The sequence below is a fragment of the Zootoca vivipara genome, chromosome 2 (assembly GCF_965207765.1).
Source record: "Zootoca vivipara chromosome 2, rZooViv2.hap1.1, whole genome shotgun sequence".
Classification (NCBI taxonomy): Eukaryota; Metazoa; Chordata; class Lepidosauria; order Squamata; family Lacertidae; genus Zootoca; species Zootoca vivipara.
In genome coordinates this window covers 100317586-100342980 of record NC_142584.1, presented here as the reverse complement: position 1 = coordinate 100342980, position 25395 = coordinate 100317586, and the positions used below count along the sequence as shown (strand labels likewise).

The 25395-nt window shown below is 44.3% G+C and overlaps 1 protein-coding gene across 11 annotated transcripts in view; it reads right to left on the bottom strand.

Moving 5' to 3' along the window:
- The window catches only part of FHIT (fragile histidine triad diadenosine triphosphatase), a 1052598-nt gene that overhangs the window by 882304 nt on the left and 144899 nt on the right, over positions 1-25395 (bottom strand). Inside the window, exon 3 of one of the 11 annotated variants that reach the window (XM_088662581.1) lies at positions 11243-11290. The exons of the other annotated variants lie outside the window; for them this stretch is intronic. The gene's annotated coding sequence lies outside the window, so the exon portion shown is untranslated. The remainder of the gene's footprint in view (positions 1-11242; positions 11291-25395) is intronic. 11 annotated transcript variants of the gene reach the window in all.

Here is a 25395-nt window from a genome sequence, read left to right as displayed (position 1 = left end):
GGAATCTTGTGGAGGGGGGTGGGTTTCCTCCGCATGAGTGTTTGTGCAGTTCGACGGTTCAGGAGCATGGGAGGGACAAAGAGGGAGGGAAGAAGAGCAGCAACACTTTCCCGGTCTTTCTCTTCCCTGAAAGCTGCAGCCATTAGGACAGCAAGCAAGTCAGCCCCCCAAATGTCCCCTGCAACGTCTGGGGGTTCCATGCGGTGGTAGTTGTTAGGAACCTAAATTACAAATAATTTGTCATGTGAGGAGCTTACTATTATCCAAGACACAAGGGCAGAGGGGGCAGTTCTCCTGAAGCCACAGAGAAGGGGGGGTAGATTAAAACCCCAGAACTTCTTTGTGAAACATCTCCACAGTCCAACACTCTCTCACTTTCTCTCTCCCAATCACCTTCTCCATGAAGCCTTTTGTTCTCACTTATGCAGAAATGAAGCCTAAGCAACCACATTCATTCATTCCCCCGCCCACCCGCCCCCATTACTGTTGCCTTTGTTTTCTTTCTACCCATTGTCTCCCTTTCTTATGGAATCTAATTTTGTGATCATCTGGGTCAGGAGCTTAAAAAAAAAAAAAGCTTATGCAACTCTGCAAAGTGCCACGTACACCAATGGCTTTGTTTAAGCAAACAAGTGAGAGCTGGACCATAAAGAAGGCTGATCGCTGAAGAATTGATGCTTTTGAATTATGGTGCTGGAGGAGACTCTTGAGAGTCCCATGGACTGCAAGAAGATCAAACCTATCCATTCTGAAGGAAATCAGCCCTGAGTGCTCACTGGAAGGACATATCCTGAAGCTGAGGCTCCAATACTTTGGCCACCTCATGAGAAGAGAAGACTCCCTGGAAAAGACCCTGATGTTGGGAAAGAGGAGAAGGGGACGACAGAGGACGAGATGGTAGGGCAGTGTTCTTGAAGCTACCAATATGAGTTTGACCAAACTGTTGGAGGCAGTGGAAGACAGGAGTGCCTGGCGTGCTCTGGTCCATGGGGTCACAAAGAGTCGGACACAACTAAACAACTAAACAACAACAACAAACAAATCCTATATAATAAAGTCCCTGTGTCTCTGCGTCCAGTCCCTGTGTTTGTGCTACTGCGCTACTGCGCATGTGCCCCACGGACACAGGGATTGGACACAGAAACTGGACGCACACATCGTGCGCTCTCCCCACCGATGAAGAGAACCAGAACCCAGTAAACGAGCCACTGGCAGCTTCTCCTCACGCCTCACGCTCGAGAGCGGCTGCTGCTGCTGCAGGACAGTAAGATGCTCGACGAAGCCACCGGCCCTGCCATCTTCCCGCACCCCATTCTCCCGCCTGCTCAGCGCTCGACCTCTCCAGCTGCTCGGTGGTTCATCGGGGGAGCCTGGGGCCCTCAGTGCACATCCCCGCCAGTGGAGGCGGCAACGGAGGCGACGCCTGCGCGGTCCCAGGGCTTCCCCTCCATTCCCACCCGGCCGCCCGTTGTGCCTGCCTCTCCAGGTGGCGTGGCGTGAGGCGGCGGCGGTTGCTCCTCCTCTCAGCAACCTTCTGACTCCCCCCACTCTGCTAACGTCGTCCTTCCTTCCCGCCAGTTACACGAAGCCGCCGGCCCTGCCGGCGCCCCCCAGAGAGGCAGGCACAACGGGCGGCTGGGCGGGAACGGAGGGGAAGCCCTGGGACCGCACAGGCGTCGCCTCCGTCGCCACCTCCACCGGTGGGGATGTGCGCCGCGGGTCCCAGGGCTTCCCCTCCGTTCCCGCCCGGCCGCCTGTTGTGCCTGCCTCTCCGGGCGGCGCAGCGTGAGGAGGCGGCCCCGGCTTCTCCTATAGCCGAGCGCCGGGGTTGCGATCCGGCCTTGCCACTGCCGCGGCCGCTGCCGAGACACGCGCTCTAGCACCCGTTATTTTAACAGGCTTCAAGATACTAGCATAATAGTTTTGCATAATAGTTTTGCACACAATCCAACAATGAGATAGGGGAACCAACTTTCTACCTTCCATACTTGATTTCATATGTGAGAAAACACCAGGAAGAGAAACTTCAATGGCATGCCACAACTTTCTTTTCTTTCCTGGCTGTTGCCCCACAGTCGTTGCTTTTCACATCAAGGTCATCGCGGATACCTGCTTGCCAGCCGCATTTCCATCTGCAAACATCCCATCGGTTAGTGCTCGTTATTCGGAATCCAAGCTCTGCACATCAGGTTAACAAACCGGTAATCACAATGGAGTGATTGTTTTGAGCAACAAACAACAAAAGCTGCTGTTCTTTCTTTGTCATAGTGACAGCTTGAAGAAGGCTCACTCAGCCTTACTCTTCCCTGAGATTTTAACTAAGTCGGGGGATGTCACGGAAGTTCGTCTTACAAAGTTTTCTTTGTATTCTATCTGCTGCCAACATCATCTACAAGCAGCTCACAAAAGAATCGCAGCCCTACAAATCCATTATTGAAGTTGATGAAAGCACAAAGCCAACAGCCTAATCTTTGTAGTCACAAACTGACCCTGCAAAAGGTAAGGGCAGTGCAGAGCATAGCATGTGATGCGGTGACAATGCCGTTATGCTTACGATGCCACTCTCCTTCGCAACCCTTGACTTGTTCTTTAAAGCTTCCCTTTATACCTTTTATTTGTGTGTTGCAACACACCATGCTTATTTTAAGCTTCAAGATGAAACGTACACAAAGCTTGGTTTTAAAAGCCACCGGCTCAGTTGCTTTTTATTATTAGACAGAAATACCATTCACAACCTTCTTTCCTGGGAGGTGAAGCAAACAAGCTGCGTCGAAATGCAGACTGGATAGCTCAGTCGGTAGAGCATGAGTCTCTTAATCTCAGGGCCGTAGGTTTGAGTCCCCATATTTGGGCAAAAATATTACTGCATTCCAGGGGGTTGGACTAAATCAGTGTTTCCCACACTTTTTCTGACAGTGGCCCCCTTTCGACCTTGGTTCCTTCCTGTGCCCCCCCCACAGGCATAGCCAAGGGGGGCAGGGATGCAACTGCCCTCCCAATAAGTAAAAATCAATACAAATCTGAGGTTCTGTCCCCACTAACAAAAGCCTGGCCCCCTATCAAAAATCCTGGTTACACCAATCCCCCCCCAGTCCTATTGGTAGAAAGGTAGCTATTTAAATGTTTTGTTCGTAAATATAACATTTTTATAATTTATAGAAAATACAATTACATAAAATGATAGGAACATAATGAAATATTGTTGAAGCAGAAAAACACCTAGAATCATGGAGCTGGAAGGGACCCCAAGGGTCATATTTCTAGTGCAACCCCCTGCGATGTAGGAAACTCAGCTAAAGCATCCATGGCAGATGGCCATCCAACCTCTGCTTAGAAACCTCCAAGGAAGGAGAGTCCAGAACCTCCCGAGGGAGATCCCAGTTATCTGACACAGAGGGGGGAAACTACAGATACCGTCCAAAAGGCGCACAGGGAGTTCTGCATATATGGGAGAATTTTAAAAAGCAAGTGGTCCTCACTGACCTGCTGCAAAAAAGATCTTGTCACCTGGAGGAGCCCTGGCCGCCTAGGTAAAACATTATAGGCCCCCCCCCTTACCTGGGAGTAAGCCCCACTGAACTTAGTGTGGCTTTCTTCTGAGTAGACATTTAGTTATTTACTAGATGCAAGTCAGCAGCACCAGACAACCCTGCTTGGCTAGGCGCTGGGGTGGATTTCATCCCTGCCTTGCAGACCCGGGTCGATGCTGCCGATGGGCCCTAAGCCCTGATCCGCTAGGCGCTGGGGTGGACTGCACCCTGCGCCTTGCAGAGTCAGACCCAAGCTGCCACCAGGCCCAGCACTGGCAGCAGCAATAAGCAGCTCCGGCTCACCCAGCCCTACCCACTGCCACCACCCCCCACCACACTTACTTGACCTGGGGGTTCTGGATCATGGCCTCTACTGGTCAAAATGAGAGCCTCAGCGATCACCCTCTCCCTCCGTAAACAAACCAGGACTGCTCCAAGAAAATGCATGTGGCAAAAAGGAGCACTAGGCCCTAGGGGGCTGCCCCCTTACCCGCTTGTGATTGGCCAAGCGAATTGCCAGCCAATCAGGATTTTTTTTCTTCACTTCTCACTTTCCTCTGTGGCCCCTGGTCTCTTGCTGTGCCCCCCCCATTTATGCATTTTTCACCTGGGTCCCCCCCCCTTAGAATATCCTGGCTGCGAAACACTGGACTAGATTACCTTTGTGGTACCTTTCAACTCTATGATTCTATGATGCTATAAAACATTTTAAAGCAACATAAGGGGCAATTCTGGCCCCACCTACGCAGAAGCAGTTCCTAGGGTAACTAAGATGGCAATCTACGTATGCCATGGATTTTGATGCAGAGCACAGCTTGTTCACATCCTTAAACATTTCCAGGTCAATTAATATATTAAAATATAAGGACTTGAGCACGGAAAAGAATGCCATCAGTACACATTCAATTAGGATTTCAGTCCAAGACATACCAGGCAAAGAAGATGTTTCCAACAAAGCATGTGCAAATTTACAGGAATAGGCCATTTCCTATTTCACACACAAAAAGTTCAAGTTAAGAAACACAGAAAGCTATGTTTTAAAATGCTACAATTGGGTTGTTTGTTTTTTTATTTCACTTACCTTAGCCAGCCTCCTTTACAGTGGAAAGAGAAGCTGAAATACCACCTGCCCCGAAACCCCTTCCTAAAGAGTTAAGTAAGCTCCACTGATTTCAGTAGCACCTACTTCCAAGTAATTGTGTTTTCTACTGAGCTGAAGACAGTGCCGAGGAAACAAGAGTTCACAGTGACATCCACTGAAGAACTATCTCATTATCTAAAGAGGGGTTTCGGGAGATGACCATTTGCCCCAAACAAGTTTAAACACTTACAATTAGGGTTAATTTGGTGGCACTGAAAACCTATTTCTCCCTCTAATGAAAAAGATGGCAAAACACACTGTGTGCTAGGTTATTCACACAGAATAGAGGTCACGAGTTTTGCCAAAACAAGCCATATGCTTTTTTTAAAAAGGAGGAAGAGTAGGTAAACAAACACTGCGTGGTTTATGGCAGCATGAAATCCACCTTAGATATCAACAAGACAATTATAATATTATTTCCAAATGTGGAAGAAAAAAATGGCAACACAACTTTGACCTCAGAATTTATGGCACATATCTAGGACAATCATTGAATACTTTCTGAAATAAAGAAAGATGGCAGCCATGTATTTCTGAATTTTGTAAAATTACACAACTTTGTTTTTAATGAACTATCCAACCAGAAAAAAATGGAGTTGTTTTTGTTTGTTTGTTTGTTTGAAATTTGGCATAATATTGTTCCCTGTACTTCCTCTAAGCATTCGCTTCTATTGAGAATTTATTTGGATTTAACTCAGCTGCATCTGTTTTCTGCCAAGCTTAAAACATTAATCCACACATTAACAATCCTCAACTGGCTTAAAACTAAGCCAGATATTGCCTTTGTTAAAGCTATATAGGCTACCATAAATCTTCCTCCCCAAGGGCGAGTGGCCTCCCGTTCTCCTTACTTTTATTTATCCCACGCTGAAGTCACTCAAGAAGTTGAACAGAAGGAATATTAAACCATTGTGACAAAGGCTAGGCATGTGCGTGATCACACAGGCACAAATATAAGGTGCCTTCTACAATGGAAGCCAATGACAAAATTCCTATTGACTGAAGAGATGAGCCCCTTTCAGATAGTTCTCTTCAATATGTCGGCATATGTGTGGAGAAGGGAATAGCAACATGCCAGCAGACTCTTCTCCCAATATCACGTTCAGTGCAGCATCTGCAAAGGGCAGCCTATGCACATTGAATGCCAATAGACGTCTCAACAAGTAGGGAGCTTCGATCATGCTGAGCTCCCAGCTACATGGAAGCGGACAAACATGGGCTCCCATTTTCAGACATCACACGGACTTCAACTCATAACACTAGAACTTGCGGTCACCCAATATAGCTGGAGGCGAGAAGGTTCAGGACAGATAAAAGAAAGTACTTTTTCGCACATTGCATAGCTAAACTATGGCACTTGGTCCCACAGGAGGCAGGGATGGTCACCAACTTGCATGGTTTTATAAGAGAACCAGGCAAATTCATAGAAATGAGGGCTATTGGTGGCTACTAGCCAATCTGGCTATGCTTTGCCTCCACAGTTGGAGACAGCAGTGCTTCTGAGTACCATTTACTGGAAACCACAACACGGGAAACTGTTCTTGTGCTCAGATCCTGCTTGCTGGTTTCCCACAGGCATCTAGTTCGCGACTGTGGGAACAGGATGCTGGACCAGATGGGCCACTGGCCTGATCCCTTCTTATTATCTTAATAGGTAGATACTGGGAGAGGGGCTACCAGAGTACACAGTGTCCAGAGTGGCTCCAGTTCAACAGCTTTGGTCCCACTTGCTCATATAAACATACACTAAAGTGCAGAAGACACCACCTGAAGAGTTCTTTCAACACTCTGAAAAGCAGAATCTCCATATCAGGGATGGGCAGAAGACAATTTACCATTTCTGCAAGATAACTTTGCTATCCTTGAAAACCACTTCAGCCTCTCTGGGACAATAAAAGTTAACCATCCAACTCTCTCCACACATTTATGGATTCATAAAAAGAACAAATAAAAAATGGAGACAGAGATAAGATCAGGATGCAATTGCTATTCCTCGGCATGTAGTTTCTGCCTGGTTCCCCTCCACCATAGTTCTGTTTTTTTCCATGAGGAATATCCACTTCCCCAGGGTTATCAGACTGAAATGTAATCCACACCTACTCATCTAAGTCATTTTGGCAAGAGACTAGTATTTAATTCACTGCTGCTAAAATCTGCACCACCAGGATTACATGGAACTGCTGAATCAGGAGTCAAGTATGCAACCAATCACTTTCAGGCTCACTGTTGAACTACAGATCTAGGACAAGGACACAGAACTGTGTTGACAGAGTTCAACTCCCACCATCCCTATCCACTGGCCGTCCAACCATATCTGGAAAGTCATACGTTCATCAACCCTCGCCTAGGGCTTTGGTCTTTAGCTGGTTGGCTGGGACCTAAGGTAGGTCTCAACAACAGTGCCACCACCAAACATGTACATAATAAAGAAGCCAGCGGAGTCTCCAAATACATGTTAGGATTATCCGTGAGTTCCCGCTCTGAAAAGTGTGAAGACTGCTGGTCTAGGAGACCTATCATGCATGGACCTGTGGCATCAAGGACACCACTGGTTAGTTCACTGACTGACTGACAGCCAACCAGGCCAATCAATTGAATTTCAGAGCAAAATACGGAAGAGCCTTTCTCTTATGTCAGTTTGTGGACACAACCAGTTCTCATGTTGCAAACGGCAGGGATTTTTAAAAATGAAATTTCACAGCAAACAGTTTTGTTTGTTTGTTTTTTTAAAGTGAGTATTGTATGGTTGGCAACCGAGGTGTGGGGCGGGTTAAAAAACCCACAATCACCATCGCCTCGCTTCACTATCTACACGCACATTTGCTCTGAAGCCCTGTTAACCAAACTGCAGGTCAATACATTAAGAGATGTCTGTGATATTTAGTACACAAGGAGTCAGGTTTTTGACCAAAGTTCAGCCACTGTGAAAACAGGAGACTGGATTAGATGAGCCACTGGCATGCTCCAGCAGGCTCAAACTTTAAATTACCACGGTGCTATGAGCTGTAACTTTTAATAGTTTTGTTTTATTAACAATACTTTCATGAAGCAATCAAGTGCTGAGAATAAAACATGACTGTGTCCCTAGCATATGGGAAAAGCCAATGGTCTTGACTGGGGGAGGTTGGCCACGGGAGCCACACTCTTACCAGCCACAGCACTCTCCAGGGGCAAAATTCAAATTCCATCCTGGAGCCTCTCGGTTTGCTCACATTGCTCAGAATGTAATTATAGACAGCTTGATTAACAAATATCAGAGATGCCATATGGCCCGAGAGCTAGCTGAATCCATAGTTATAGATCACAATCTGTTGCTGAAAGGCATATTCATAACACCCGTGATGTCACAACTATATACTACAGTAAATTCGTTGGTGCTAATTACCATGGAAGCATCCAGATCAATAGGGAGTGCTTTTTAGCTGCAGTGGGAAATAAACACTGGGATATTAATAAATGGCGGAGCTTTGTTAGAAGCCTACTCCTGAATCAATATAATATTAAATAGTCATTTTGTTGTAAATGCCTATAAAGCTTAGGTGTTTTGTTTTGTTTTAAGCACTGGATATTAACTGCATGAAGAAGTTTCACTTTGCCGCAGTTGCTGAAACGCGTATGGCACATTTTTGTTCCCAATCATTCTATTGCAAATAGAGACTCACTCTTAAAACCAAATCCATCCTTGGACAAGGGCCACTTTCCTTGCTCTGGAAATGAATGCCACAAGGCGGGAAATCAGCAGGCAATAGCATCAACAATGGCCACATTCAGACACACGGTTGTGTGAATCTGTTCTAAATCTCCATCCAGCACTCTGTATGCTGTTCCAAAGTACCCACCATCTATTGTAGTGTCCAACTGTCCCCACAATATCTTGACTTGGTCTACAGAGGTTGCCCTTTCTGTTCCAGACACACTTTTCCCAACCCCACAAAGCCAAAATTCAAAAGGCCTTTCTTCTGCCATCCTCTGCCCTTGGCCATGTTGAAACGGGAACGATTTCATTCTGAAGTCCTAACCGTGCTCTTCCCCTAATAAAATGGAAGCATGAGCGTCTGTATTTGCATTGGGATTGTATTCCAAGCTAGGGAACATTAGCTGCAATCTCCTGTCCTGCCCAACTAACGAATGTCCAAGTACGAGATTGCTGGCCTCAGAGCTACAGCTCAAGTGAAAAGCCATCGTTCAGCGGTGGGAAACAGGTCTTGTGTCCCAGGCCTTTTGGGTTGCCAATCAGAAGGTCGGGGATTTGAATCTGCACAATGGGGTGAGCTCCCAGCTCCTTCCAACCAAGCAGTTCGAAAGCACACCAGTGCAAGTAGATAAATAAGTACCATTGTGGCGGGATGGTAAACGGTGTTTCTGTGCGCTCTGGTTTCTGTCACAGTGTTCCATTGCACCATAAGTTTAGTCATGCTGGCCACATGACCCAGAAAGCTGTCTGTGGACAAACGCTGGCTCCCTCGGCCTGAAAAGCGAGATGAGTGCTACAACCCCATAGTCGCCTTTGACTGGACTTTACCATCCAGGGGTCCTTTACCTTTTACCTTACTCCCAGTCAGTGTAGAAAATACTGAACGAGATGAACAAATGGTATAAACTGGATTAATAAATAATAAATGAAAATAAAGAAAGAAATGAAATTGCAATATACTTTTTAGTCGATTTTTTTTTACAAAGGACCTTCCAATTTCCACACTTCCTCAGCATTTTAAGCTTACCCACAAATTTATATTGTTTAACTAATTTAATTGGAAACCATTTTATTTCCCATCATGTATATGCCACTACAAAATTAGCATTTAATTGGAAGGCTTATTTTGCTTGTCATTTGTTTTAAAATAAATTACAACAGCAGGAGGAAATGCAGCCTGTTGAAAAATAAATAACAAATCAATAAAATGGCAGATACTCAGCTGTGCTGGCTGAAATAAGCTGCTGGAGATGATAGATAGATAGATAGATAGATAGATAGATAGATAGATAGATAGAGTTGAAATGGTACATTTAGGCTGCAATCCTCTACCCATTTACTTGGGAGTAAGCCATGTAACTCAATGGGTCTCAGTAGTTGTGTGTAGCATTGCACTATTTGGTGCATCTTTGAGGATGTGCTAAGAAGAGATGCAAAACTTAGACACATCTCAAGAGCCCAAAAACCATCCTTAGCTATGCCAGTGGAAAACCTTTGGTTCCTCAGTGTAAACATTTTCTATTCAATCATCCTAATTTTAAAAAACCAATAACACCAAACACCAATAAATAAGGAAGCTGATAGTCATCATCATTCAGGAGTGCCAGCTTGGCCCCGTGACTGTGGATACCTGGTGTCATGGGTGTCATGCAGCATGCATGGCCCTGGCACTGAAGATGCCCACCCCCTTCATGGGGAATTTTGTGGGTGCTCGGGTACCCAGGGGCCCAGGGAGCCAGCACCTATGTCATAACTGAAACACACAGCTGCTTGCAAGTATGCACCAAAATGAATGCTTGCTTAAGACAGCCAGTTTTGTGTAATAAATAAGGTTGGCCTAGGAGCTGGGTCACGAAGAGTCGGTCACGAAGAGTCGGACACGACTAAACGACTAAACAACAAAGAGCTGGGAGATCAGGGTTCAAATCCTCCCTCAGCCGTGAAACTCACTGGGGGGCCCTTGGACCAGTCACTACCTCTCAGCCTAACCTACTTCACAGGATTGTTGTGAGAATAAAACAGGGAGAGGGGGAAACCATGTGTGCCACATTGAGCTACTGGTTGCTGTCAGTGGGAGCGTTGGGACACTCTTGCAGTAAGGAAAGTGACTGGGAAATGCACCGTGACCTGAAAGTATGAGAGATAAGTGAATGCTCATTAAATAGACAGCATTGTCTAAACTCCCTGCAGATGAATGAGGATTGATATGCAACAAGCAGGTTGCCTGGAAGCACCCTGTGATGCCACACATTTAGTATTAATAGACATTACAGTGGACTCATGGATCTGCTGGTCTTGGTAGCAGCCACGCATAATATCTAGTCATGGCCTCAGATTTAATGTACATGGTGTGCCAGGGGTCGGGGCAGAGAAGAAGCTTCTAAGAGGGAAGTCCCAAAATTCAGAACTTTGATTCATGTTAGCAACTGCAGTCACTTGCTTCACACATCTGTTAAGCATCATTAGCTGCCTGGTGAGGCTGCACAAAATAAAACAAGTGCAAGTAGGGCACTCCAATAGAATAAATGCAGTTGAAATTGGGGAATGTGTGAAACAGAACACACACAAAGACTGCGTGTGCACTATACCTTTAAAGCACATTCAAAGAACATTTCCACCTCGAGGAATTCTGGGCACTGTAGTTAGTTAAAGGTTGCTGGGAATTGGAACTCTGTGAAGGGTGAACTACAGTGCCCAGAATTCTTTGAAGGGGAAAATGTGCTTTAAAGGTATAGTGTGTTGGTTTCCTTTTCGGTTTGATGTTTCTGTGTTTGTCTTCAATGTGGATCGACCTTCCAGTGCCAACACAAAGATACCAGATTGGGACATCATGAACACAAAGATGCCAACCTTTATCCAAGTCTTTCTTCTTCTTACCTACTGATGGGAAATGCTCTCATCACTCCTGGCCCAAAGACTTTCTCCCTTGGAGTAGAAGAGAAGAAGAGTTTGGATTTGATATCCCGCTTTATCACTACCCGAAGGAGTCTCAAAGCGGCTAACATTCTCCTTTCCCTTCCTCCCCCACAACAAACACTCTGTGAGGTGGGTGGGGCTGAGAGACTTCAAAGAAGTGTGACTAGCCCAAGGTCACCCAGCAGCTGCATGTGGAGGAGCGGAGACGCGAACCCGGCTTCCCAGATTAGGAGTCTACCTCTCTTAACCACTACACCACACTGGCTTTGATTCCTCCTTCACCTTCTCCTCCTCCCCACATTCAGATGATCACCAGTTCTGCCATGGCCCCTGCTTTTCAACATGCCAACCCACCTCCCCACTGCAAAGACTGTGATTTGTGGCCTGGGAAAGAGAAGGAGGGAAATGCCACAGGAGTCCAAACCTAGCTGCTCCAGGATCAGAGTTGCTGTCAGCAGGTATTAAAACTTCCTGACGATGACGAAAGGGCAAAGGAAACTCCTGCAAAACGTTTCCCTGAGCAAAGTGGAATACACAGTGAACACATCCCCAAACAATTCGGTAACTGTGTTGGGTTGTGGGTTGTTTTTTGAGGAAGTGGTAATAGCCCATCCATAATTAATTTGCTTTATTCTATAAGTACATTTCTCTCTCTCTCTGTAATAGAGCATTACAAATAGCTGTCGCTGCAGCTTAAACCAAACAAACTCTCTTTGTTATTCTGCTTGTGCACCAAGGAGAGCCATTTTGCCTCTGCTACTATTAAAATCCACAAGCTCAATTTCAATTTTTTTTTTAAAAAAACACACATTGTGCAGCTGTGAGACGGTACCCACGGATCAGTGTTAAGTAAGAAGCATACAGAATTATACAGCCCCCCCCCCAAAAAAAGGTAATGAAACAAAGCCAGATTTTGGAAGTTAGGCATCCCTGTTCAAGGAAACCTAATAAGCGATGCTCTTCATTTGCATTATGGAAATCATCTGGCATGCTGTTCACCTTTCATTGCCCCAGTAGGTCTCTCTTTATGTCATCCTGCTGCTTATTACAGAGCCGCTGTGACACATTAGCTAACAGCACAGGTTGCTCATTGCTGTGAACGGAAGACCAGAAGAAAAACAATAGAGGCTTTAGAAACCGCCATCCATTCCACAGAGGGCAGCATTAACTCTGGCGGCTGGTAGTTAATTTCATTGTAGTCACTCCAGTTGAAGCCATGCTGGGAAAATTCAATCTACAGTTTGGGTCAAGAGGACCATGTGAATCTTCATTAAGTATGGAAATAAAATCTTGTGAAGGCAGCAGTCAAAGCTTTGCGCACCAGTGTTGCTCGGAAGCGAACAACATTAAATATTTTGCAAATGGAGGACAAAATTGCATGTCGTTTCCCCTGTTTTTAGATGTTTATATCCACTGTTTTATCATTTAAGGGCTGATTCACACATTCAGGCACATCGGGATTATTAAGTGCTGAAAGTGGAACGCAGGAACTGACGGCACAGAAGAGGATGGCATTTGAGGAGATGTCCGCTGTTAGGTAAAGCCTATATGACGTGTTAGTTCTGGGGTAGCTCATGAAAATAAACCATCAAATGGTGCTTGGGCATGCATGAGCTAGCCTTTTCTCTGATAATATAACTTCCTCGAAAAAGATATGCTTCACTCTAAATATTTCCCCCGCCAAGCTTATTTGCATGGGTCTCCAGAAAACCCTCATTTTTATTTTTATTTTAAAAAGGAAAACCTTATTCAAGACAAATAAGGGTTCTACATCAAAAGGTGGGAAACTAGATGTGTCTGAGATCCTTATCTCCTTCACTCTCCATGGGACAACTTTGGCAGGTGACATCACTGGATGTCATAATGATGTCAGGTGACTGACACGTCTCAAAGTTGAAAGAAGGCTGGTGCAACAGCCAATCTGCTGATCATCGGTCACAGGGAACCCCCTTTGACATTTCTGCAGAGGGGGGGAATGCTCTCAAAAGGAAGCCGATTCCCTGCCGCCATATGTGCCACGCAGAACTGTAATGAAAGAAACCATTCGTTATTCAAAGGGTTGGGTTTGTTGGAAACACATTTCAACCCTCTCTATCTTTCAATTATCCTCTTTAAAAAGATAAACAAATCAGAGGCTGAAGCTGGCTAATGAGCTTCTACTTGATATAATCAGATACAAGCTCATAACATATGGTTCTATGTTCAAGGAAACATGAACATTCAGTTGGCATTGCTTGTTGGCCTTAGCGCACAGCCGCACATAATGAAGCAACATAGATGCTCTGTGGTGTTGTTTGTGGCACTGCGTTTCATGAGAAGATGCAAGTCTCTTATCCCACAAGAGACACACTCCAGGAAACTACAGCCAATAAGCAGCATGAAATTCACCGTGTATCCTTTTTACCCTTCACATTCAGCACAGCCGTCACTGGGACACCAGTGAGCATCATACGTTTAAAGAATGTTGTTGTTGTTGTTTAATCGTTTAGTCGTGTCCGACTCTTCGTGACCCCATGGACCATAGCACGCCAGGCACTCCTGTCTTCCACTGCCTCCCGCAGTTTGGTCAGACTCATGCTGGTAGCTTCGAGAACACTGTCCAACCATCTCGTCCTCTGTCGTCCCCTTCTCCTAGTGCCCTCAATCTTTAAAGAATAGCCGGATCAAATATCCAAACTTTGGGAGCTCTGTTTATCCTGTGCTTAAACTGAAAACATTCACTGGGGTGAATAGGAAAAAAGGGATTGGAGGCGATCCTAACCCAAAGAGTATCATGGCATGGGTTATCTCTGAAATATTCAAGAGGATTCAGAGTACCAATCTGGAACTTGAATGCAATGCTTAGTACACCAATTGGAAAGCCCAAATGCAATAGTGAGCTGAAGTCTCAACAAGGCCGGCCCACCCTTGAGGCAAGGTGAGGCAACCACCTTAGTCGGCAGGGTCTACCCAGGGCAGCAGATTCCAATGTTGACTTTTCTCCCCACCTCTTTCTCCCTGGTGTAGATCTTCCCTGACGCCTTCTTCCCTGGCGGCGGGTCGGGGAGGGCGCCATTTTGGGATCTGCCTCAGGTGCCAGAATGTATTGGGCTGGCCCTGAGAAGCACTGTACACATTAAGAGGCGAAGAGGAGTTGAAGGGAGAAGAGAGTCTAAACTCTTTTGTTCTTTATGTTAGCTTTAAAGAGCCTGACCAGCTGAGTTTTGTCCAGTAGTGCATTTCTGGCCTGACATTTTGTCTGTCCATTAGGCAGACAAATAGTTCTGAAAGGATGTGACACAAGTCAAGGTTCCGTATTTAGACTCTTACTTTACTTAATTGACTGTAAATTCTGAGAACAACCACCATCCAATAAAATCTATCATCTTGCTGTGTAGGAGCAGTTTTGCCTATCCTTTCTTTTTATATATATATAAAAAGAGTCTGCGTTATTAGCACCTATTATTGAAGGAGGGGTAGGACTTTAAACCCTCAAGCAGCAAGCAAGCAGTGTGGTTGTTTAACCAAAGGGACCTATGAGGTATTAACCACCCAGACTGCTTATTCCCCTATTTTTCCTTTAAACAACTTTATCAGGATACAAGAAGTGCATCATTCTCAACTAATACTCCTGATGTTCCTGCTATCAACGTAGGACCAGTGCTACTCTTCTAGAGAAAGAGGCGCCAGAACTCACCATAAACACCTCCCTTGTTCTCTTATAATGGCAATGGCACCCACCTCAGAGGTGCCGGAACTGAAAAAAGCCCTATGTAGAACCCTGCCCACCCAGAAACTAGCTGCTTAAGAACTAATAAGAATAATTTATAATTTATAACCTGCCCATCTGGCTGGGTTTCCCCAGCCACTCTGGGCGGCTCCCAACAGAATATAAAAAATACAATAAAACATCCAATATAAAAAATACAATAAAATATCCAACATTAAACACTTCCCTAAACAAGGCTGCCTTCAGGTGTCTTCTAAAAGTCTGGTAGTTGTTTATTTCCTTGACATCTGATGGGAGGGCGTTCCACAGGGCAGGTGCCACTACCAAGAAGCCCTCTGCCTGGTTCCCTGTCAGCTCACTTCTCTCAGGGAAGGAACCGCCAGAAGGCCCTTGGAGCTGGATCTCCATGTCCGGGCTGAACAATGGGAGTGGAGACGCTCCTTCAGGTATAAAGTCTGCATAATGAGGCACACCTCTGCACACATCAATCATTCTCTCTGCACATGTGGAGCTTGTGGAGATGAACAAGAAAACCATAATTTTGGGGAGATGTCATCTTTGGATGCAGTTTCAACCCAACCCAAAGGAAAGGCCGTAGGATGAAAGTGGAGTTATCATATGGTTTGATGGCGCCATGGTGCAGAAGCTAAGCAGTTCTGGATCTGGTTGGTGCCTTGATGGAAGCTGACCTGTGGACCTACCGTGAGTTCCAGGATGGAAGAAAGGCAGGGCAGCAATGTTGTAAAACGGTAATATAGTGCCTTAAAAGGGAAGGACAGAAAGAACGACCTTGATGCACTGAGCACAAAGGAAAAGGGAGAAAAAGAACCACTGAAGTGATTTGAGAGAAGCAATACACTCAGATGCTACAGGAGAATTTTCCCTAGAAGCATTTGGATGGACTGCATGCCTAGCATTCCATCATACAGATACTCAGCTAACCATACACTCGGCACATAGGAATTGGCTGCATACTGTCAACATCATACTCAAGGGTCACTGTATGAGATTACATCCACTCAAATAATAGTAAAACTTAAGAATGAAAAATGGCACTGTCATCCAATTTAAATACGCTAGCAGTGTTTCCCTTGCATTGCACTCATGTCTGGTACCACTTGAAAGCGCTCACTGAACTGAGAAGAGGAACACAAATTCAAAGTGACAGAACAAAATACCGTGCATGGCTTACTTAGGAATGTTAACCTTTGAAAGTCTGAATGGCAGAAAACCCAGAAAACAGAAAATCTAAGCCTTTAGATGAAGATGCGCCTAGAATCCGCATTTTAAGAATCTGTTGCCGCTTTTGTTCTTTTTCTAAACAGTTCTGATCTCTTTCCAGATACTCTCCATGCAGCGTCTATCCCTAAATTGTTTGACAAATCCTTGATTCAAAACTAGCGAGTCTGAATATTGGACTGCTGCATAAAACTAGGAGTCAGACCTAGTCACTGCTCCAAAATCCATAACAATTTTCTTCCCTCTGCTCATAGCTGCCATGTTCTCCCTTTTTTTAAGGGAAATTCCCTTATGCTGAATAGGCTTCCTCGCGAGAAAAGGGAAAACTTGGCAGCTATGCCTCTGCTGCAAAATCAAGTGAACAGATGTTGTATATGCCTGAAGGGCTGAATAGACAAACAAGACTCGCAAATGACTCATCCTTTGTTAGAAGACCATGGCGCCTGGATCCTTGTGTACAAAGTATCAAGGTTTTCCTTGGAATTATTCTTCTTGAAGGACAAGAAACTCTTTCCCACTTGTAGACTTCCTTCTGTCCACACAAATGAGAAGTGCCAAATGAAGGTCACATCCTCACCATACATTATGACTTCCACTGTAGCTTTGTTAAGGGGCAAGCTAGGATTCTTTGGAGGAAGGCATGACTGTGCAATAAATGTGCTTTAAATGTACAGGTTGGATGTGACCCTAGATAGAAAAACTAGAGGAGCATCCAGAGGGAGAGAGAGATGGCCAGGAGCCCAAAGATAAAAAAGATTGTTTAAGAGTTCTCCCAAATCCTCTGTAGAGGCTTTTAGGGGGTATAAGTGGCTGAAGGTTGGAGGATGGAATGAGAAACCTTATCTTCATTAGCATCCTTCTGTTCCTTTACCTTAGGATCTAAGCCAGGGGTCGGCAACGGTCCAGGAATCAGCGTGTTTTTTTACATTAGTAGAATGTGTCCTTTTATTTAAAATGCACCTCTGGGTTATTTGTGAGGCATAGGAATTCATTCATTATTATTTTTTCAAAATATAGTCCAACCCACCACATGGTCTGATGGACGGTGGACCGGCCCACGGCTGAAAAAAGGTTGCTGACCCCTGATAAGCATCTGGGGGTTGCACCTGAGCATTCTTGGTGATGCAGCACATTTACAAAGAATGCATTTAAATCAAGTTAGTAGTAAGGTGAGTTCTGCACGCAAACATATCCCCATTCAACATCCTTTCCCTCTAGTAATGAAGCCTCCCTATGGAGCAGAGGTGGAAATTTACGGTACTATTGTCTTATTAGGTGGCCTGAGTCATTACAGATGGGAGCTGCAGTTATTCAGAGTGTCTGTGTGAAACATTACAAGCCGTCTGATCTGATTTCCTCGAGAATATCCAGCTCACGTAGAAATTTCCCTCGGGGAATCTGTCCTCAATGACCTCCTGTTTAAGGATTTAGCCTCCAAAATGCATGGATTTCTAAAGATGACTGTGACTATAAAATTCCACTCCCGGAGAGTTTATTCTACACTTTAAAATCGTCATAACTGAATATAGCAGGGGTGGGGAACCTGTGGTTCTCCAGATGTTATTAGATCCAACTTGTAGCATTGGATAATGGTCAGAGATTTTTCCTGGACTCTTCTGACCAGCATCTCCATGGTCCTAGGGACAGGGGCCTTCCCCAGGTATGCTACATCTCCCTTCTTCCCACTCACATGGGTTTGTTCCTAGACCACATCAGCCAACAAGAGCAGGATGCTGTCCTGAAAGTGAGCATCTTTAAGCTTTAAGCCCTTAAGCAAACCCACTGAATAATGTTATTGTGATAGGAGCATTGGTTGCACTTCCCCAACCCAAAAAACTAGAAACCCAGGGGTGGCAGGAAAGACATTAACAGCATCATGATAGGAAGCAAAATTGGTTGGAGAATAGCAGAGAGCTCTGGTTGCAATCATTGTTTATGCTTTTGGGTACCAAGATTAATTCTGAAACATGAAACGTTCACAAAATGTAGCTGTTTGGCAAAAACAAATAGATAAAATGCGGTATCAGTTCACATTTTCATATTCACTTTCTGCCTTGTACCTCAAAAACAGTAAAAATCATCCTGTTCTCATTATATATATTTAGAAAAGCTAACAGCTTTTCTCCAAAATTCAATTACTGACCTCCCCATCTAAATAAACGGTTGTGCGATGGTTGTGCATGCCAACTGCACCGCACATGAAAATGTAGCAATATATTTTATTTATCTTTTTCATTTTATGAACAGACTATTCTACTCGCATATTTGCAATCAGGGCTACAGGAAGCAATGCATCAACACATCCATAATTGAGAATATCATTGAGTACACCCTGTGTGAGCACAGGATGCAGAAATGATGCAAAATCCTTTGCATTGTGCCAAATGACGGAGGGGACATTGTGGAATACAGAGAAGCTACAGGTCCCCATGCCTTCAAAGCATCTGCCCAATTTTGCTGATGTAACAGGTGCTGAATAAAAGAGAGAGAGAGATACTTTCAATAAATCCAGCCTTTGTCATCTGTCGATAGGCTTTGAGTATTAGGAATGTGCTGCTTAACACTCCGAGTTGTATGAACAATCACACACAGAGAGAGAGGGACACACAGAGGAATCTCATTCAAATCTCAATGCGCAAAGTTTTCTCTGCTCTTTGTTCCCTTTCTGTGTGTCACTAGGCAGAGAGGCAAGCCATACAGCTCACTTTCTCCAAAGACAAAAAAGAACTGATGAGATATGGGGTCCTTCAGAACCTCACTGGAAATGTCATTCTCCCTGCAGGGGTGGAATAACAGAACATTCTGCTCTCTTCAACATTCAGCACTGCCACACAAGAGCAAAATAACATTGCTATTTTATAGCTTTTGGGGGGGGGGGTTCTTTGCAAAAAAAAATGGCCTTCAGAGAACAGGTTTTTTGTATATGTAACAAATTTCTTAGTTTAATACACCCTTACAAATCAAGAATGCTGAAGAAACCAAGGCTGAAATATCCAAAACCTACTTCTTTAGAAGCTCCACTGTGCTATGAAATTGAAGGAATTACAAAAATGTGTGCTCAGGGTTGAGCTGTATTAAACATACAAAGTAAAAAACGAGAGTTCCAGAAGACATGTGTGTCTTTAATCAAATTGGCCAAGAGAGTGATTTGCTGCCAAATTCACAATTATTACACACACACACACACCCATTTCCTTCTCCATTTTGTAAGAACATGAGAGTAACCCTGCAAACAGACAAACAGACAAAAGATGAACTAGGCATCTAATTCATCTTCTTGCAACCCCAGTCATCAACTTGCAAAACATGCATAATAATAATAATAATAATAATAATAATAATAATAATTTATACCCCACCCATCTGGCTGGGTTCCCCCAGCCACTCTGGGCGGCTTCCAACAAAACATTAAAATACAGAAATCCATCAAACATTAAAAGCTTCCCTAAACAGGGCAACAGCCCAATCCTGATGTCGGTCCTCAGCCACTGCTATCAGAAGCATACAGCCTCTGAGTGCAAGAGGAACTTATAAGCACCATGGCTAGCAGTCACTGATAGACCACTCCTCTGTGTGTTTTCCAGTTACCTTTCAAAGTAATTAAACCCATCGGCATCACAACATACAATGAATTCCACAACCACTTTGTGTAAATAAGCTTAGTCTTTAGTCTATCCTGACTGTACTGACAATCAATTTCATTGGATGACGCAAAATTATCCTCTCCACACACCATGAATAATTTTACAAACCTCTCATCCTTCCATCTCCCAGTCATCTTTTTATCTGCATATGGAAAAGCCGCAGATCTTTGAACCTTTTCTCACAGGGGAGAAACCCATTTTGACTGTCCCCCTTTCTTTTTCCATTTTTGTGCCTTTTGCAGCTCTCCAATACAGCGGAACCTCAGTCGTCAAACATAATACGTTCCGGAAGACCATTCGACTTCCGAAACGTTTGGCAACTGAGGCGCAAGGGGCGGTCAGCTGTTTCAATGGGGAAACGTGCCTTGGAAGCCGTTCAACTTCCAACACGCGTTCGAAAACGGAAGCAATTGCCTCCCGGGTTTTCGGGGTTCGAAAACCAAAACATTCAGCTTCTAAGACGCTCGGAAACCAAAGTTCCACTGTACCCTTTTTGAGAAAGAATGGCCGAGTACATAGTATTACAAATGTGGATGCAATCTCTTTTCTTCCCCTCTTCAGTTTATGCATGGAGTAACTGTAGTCATCATACTGGCATTATATATTTATTATTTATTCATATCTCACATTTCTTCCAACATGGAACTCAGTGGACATAAGGGTGCCCAAAAGTTCTCCCCCACTGAGGCACTCACTCCCAGATGCAGATCGACTTAACTTCAGCAAGGTAGCTGTGTTGTGTGCCCTCATCAGCACATGCAACTTGGCAAGAACAGTATTGATTTCATCAACAGGGGAACCTCCGTGCATTAGAAGGAACAGATCGGCATTTCAACAGTTGTTGCCATAGTTGCATTACAAATTAGGCAGGGACCACTTCAGAAGTTCATGTTCCTCTTAATCTTGAATTTTAATTGCTTCGGTTTGCTAATCCCCCCGTGCGGCTGGTAAGCAAGATGCACTTGTTTTGACCAGCTTCTGTAAATTTAGCTACATGTTGTAGTAGCCAAGCTACTTGACCTCTAGTAAATAGGGGCAGGATGTATAAATATCCAAAGCTCCCTTCTCCCCCCTGGAATTCTTGGTGAAGAATCACCTGTCGCATTAAATGTGAGTCCTATGTGAAGCGGATATAGCAACAACCATAACACCGTCAAATTATAACAAAACAATGCAAGATTATTGCTCTGCATTTTATTGCTTTTGATATTTCTTTAGCAATCATCTTTGCAGCCTGTCTAAACAATTCCCAGTGCACTGACATTCACAATAATGTGTTTTCATCACAAAGTTAGGCACTGTCACTAGATTTAGCAAAAGGCTATATTTTTCCATTCCCAAATATTTTTCACACTTCACTGGGATGGGAAATGCAAGTTTTTACACCTGTCATCTTCAGTTACACTGACTTGAATGCAAGGATTAATAACAGATTATTAGAATAAAGAGCTGATGAGGTACAATGCAAAACAATATATGCAAACCAAAGCTCAGAAGTTATCCCCGATGAATTCAATGGGTTTTACTCTCAGGTGAGTATACGACTGCAACCTCAATTTATGCAATCCCAGATTGGGAATGGGAGTGGGGGAGAGTTAGCCACACTTTCCTGTTATAGGAAAAGGTTTTATCGTTAGGCACAAATTTAGCTTCCACAGCATGTAAACTCGACATTCATACAGTTTTTGTTAATTCATTTCCACTGATTAAATATATAAAAAAAAAATTTAAAAATGTCCAGTAGCACCTTAGAGACCAACTAAGTTTGTTCTGGGTATAAGCTTTTGTGTACATGCACACTTCTTCAGATACACACTAAAGCTTATACCCAGAACAAACTTAGTTGGTCTCTAAGGTGCAGTGCAAGACAGGAGTGCCTGGCGTGCTATGGTCCATGGGGTCACGAAGACTAAACGACTAAACGACTAAACAACAAGGTGCTACTGGACAATTTTTTTATATATTTTGACTGCGTCAGACCAACACGGCTACCTACCTGAATCTAGATCCACTGATTAAATCGCTCTGCCCAACCCCATTTTTGAGACCCAATTATTGGGCCAGGAAAAAAACTAGTTCATAACAATGTTCCTTGTTTCATGATAGCCAGAACACAGAATTTCTGATTTCTGATATTTGAAACTGGATTTATAATTATTACCCATTCCCTATTTTGACATTGTTATTCATAAAATAAATTTATATATTGCTTTTAAACCAGAAATTACTATAGAAGTTAGAAGGTAATATTTTGCAACAACCACTACAGCCCCTCTGGACTGCAAGAATGAAGTAGCATTGCGGAAGCACCGCCGTTGAGATTCCTGCATTGCACAATTCTGCATTGCATATGAACTCTGAGGACTGTGTGTTGCTCTAATTAAGTTTGTTAGCAAACCGCAGCAATTAAAGTGACTCTGCTCCCCCAGCTGGTTTTCCCTAGGAGAGCTCAAATTGGTATCCACAAGGGCATCTTCCAAAACCACGGGCAACAAGAGATGTTCACAGGGTGACATCAAAATAATAGGCCTTTCCTGTGGTGTCCCCAACCGGCAACTGGGGAATGCTCTCCCCAAGGAGGCTTTCCTGATTCCAGCTTTGTCCCCTTCCTGACAAACACATTTTTATTTTCCTGGGCATTTGGAGGACACCAACTGTCTGTTTTAAAATTATTTTTATTCATGGGGGAGGTTAGTTTATGTTGCTGGGCAACATTTGTGGAGGAACGCTTTCAGTAAATTCATTTTCTTTCATTGGATTTTTTTATCGTACATTGCGTTAGGTATGTTATTGCACATTATATTTTTTATATTATCATCCCCGTAAATCACTTCGGAGCTCCGGTGTGAAGCGATTCATATATCAAGCCAAACATTGAGTGGAATGGGTCCAGATCAGTGGCCCCAGCAGCCTTGGATTCTGACAATCTCCTCACGTCAGCAACCCCAGAGGTTTGGTGTGTATTTCCCCGGCGCCAATGACCCTGAAATCCCAATTCCTGACTTTAAAACGCAACGGAGCAATGAATAGAGCAGCTCAGTTGTCGCATGGCCTTTACTGACAATGATTCACAAGCCTTATTTAAATGACCACTTGGGGCTGGCTGGCTGACTTTATTCTTTTGTGTGCTGGTACAGCCCATGCCCGACCCCCAACCCCCTATGCTCATACACTGTCAGGAAGAAATTAAAATAAAATAATGAACTCTTGAAAGAGGGAGTGAGAAAGAAACTCACCACTATTTAAAACATGTCTTAAGGCTTTTTTAAAAAAATTTAAAAAATCCCCACCGATTAAGTCCCATTGTCTGGAATAAAAGGGCATTGTGCAGTTCCGCAAGATCTGAAAAGCCCGATGGTTTCTCAGAGTCATCACTGAGTTCTGCTTCCGGTAAGAGCCGCAGTTGGGAGCTGATGCCCTCATCAGTGGGTGTCACTGGCATCTCCTGTAATTCCCAAAGTGTTCAAAAGAACAAAAGAAGATTTTGACCCGCTGAGAAAAAGGGCCTTGGCAAGCTGAACATCAAACTAAGAAACAGGCCTTTGATGTCTACCTGATAGCTGTAGTGGTGTTTGCTCTTGCCGCCACACTGCAGAATTCTAATCATGAAAGGAAAGATTCTCACTTAGTCTACATAGTTGGTAATAAGGCCGTCAAGTCAAGCCTGAACTGACTTGGTTGAAAAAAAACAGGCTTTGCAATATGAATCTCAAGCATTCAAGAGATCAGCTGTACTATTAACCTGAGCACACACCTGAAAATGAGCAATGGCAGTTTCAGCCACTTACCCACCCAAAGCACACTTATTGATGGGTACAAAGAGAAGGTAGCCCATAGCCAGCCGCCATGTTGCCTCTAACACCCAACAGCTGCAGGCAGCATGTCAGGAATGATGGGATTTGTACTCCAAAACATCTGAAGGTGGCTATAGCCCACCTTGCAGAGAGCACTCTCCAAAGGGTTAGACAGATCTACATTCTAAGATTCAGTACTTCCCTAACGTATGAGAAACTGTGGAGGCCTCATTCATAATGCTGTGTGCTCCTTCTGCCCTTGTAGGCAACTTTGTTGAGTTTAACTTTGGGCCAAAAAGAAAGCAATACAGAAAACCTGTTGTTCAGTAGTTTGGCCTAGATAGCATAATGCTTTTTGGCATAATGCAACTGCAGGAGGGGGAAGAGTCCTTTCATGGATTCTGGGACTTGAACTAGGAACCCATTGGTCTGAAGCTCATGGCCCGAAGGGCCTAGCTTGGTGAGCTACCCAGGAACATGTGCAATCAAACCTCAGAGAGCTCTTCAAATACAGAAGTGTGGTGTGTGTGTGTGTGTGTGTGTGTGTGTGTGTGTGTGTGTGTGTGTGTGTGTACTATCCTGTACGGTCAAAATTCTCTCCATTGGAAAAACAAAAGTGCATGAAAATCCTTTCTGCTTTCTCATATTCACAGTACATATATAAGGGAAAGAGATAGTGGTACTCTTCACAAATGATAAAATCATGCCACGAAAAGCACGTCAAAAGAAGTTACCTCAAAAACTTCATCTGGATCTCTTTAACAACTTGAAAAAGACTTCATTATTTGGTATACAGAAGCTGTTCTCTGACCTCTCTAACGTAACAATAAAATATTGAAGCTACTCAGAGAGAACTACGCTATACCAAAGTCGCAACCACTCTTACCACAGGAAAGAGAAAACCCCAATAAAAGAACGATGGCCCTTTAAACACAGGGCAATTTCTAAGCCACTGAGGGAAGAAGGAGAAACCTGCTAAAATCAGATGCCTGCACTTAGTGGACTGCAGTACTGTCAATCAGCTCACAAGCAAGAATTCCACATGTCTTCACAATGCACTAATTATGGATGGGCTCAATTTTCCCCCCCCCTCACCTCCTTCTCTCTCCAGTCATGCCTGTGCCTCCTTTACCCCACCTCCTATTGCGAGAATCACAGGTGTGTATGGTTCCCAAGAACGAGGGGAGATACTACAAGAATATCTGGTATTTTGTTACTTAAGGTACAGTGGACGCTCGGGTTGCGAACGTGATCTGTGCAGGAGGCATGTTCGCAACCCGCAGAGTTTGCAACCCGCAGCGCCAAATCTGCGCATGCGCAGGTTGCAATTCGGCACTTCTGCAATGCACAAAGTGTGATTTAATGTTTACGCATGCGCGAGCGCTGAAACCCAAAAGTAGCCCGTTCCAGGACTTCCGGGTTCGGCACGGTGCGCAACCCAAACATGCGCAACCTGAAGCAGCCATAACCCAAGGTATAACTATATTGGGAATTGCTGAGGCTGGAGCTGATGGGTGCCTATTCATTTCCCCCCAACAACCACTCAGTAAGGCAGGTTATGCCTGGAGACAGTGACTGACCTGATGCCACCCATTAATCTCTGGGGGTTAGGGAGGATTTTAGTTCAGGTCTCCCTGCCCCAACACTCTATATGCCACATCATCACTATTGGCATACTCTCCTCCTATAGTGCAAGAATCAGTTTGAAGCATGCTGACTTTGCATTCT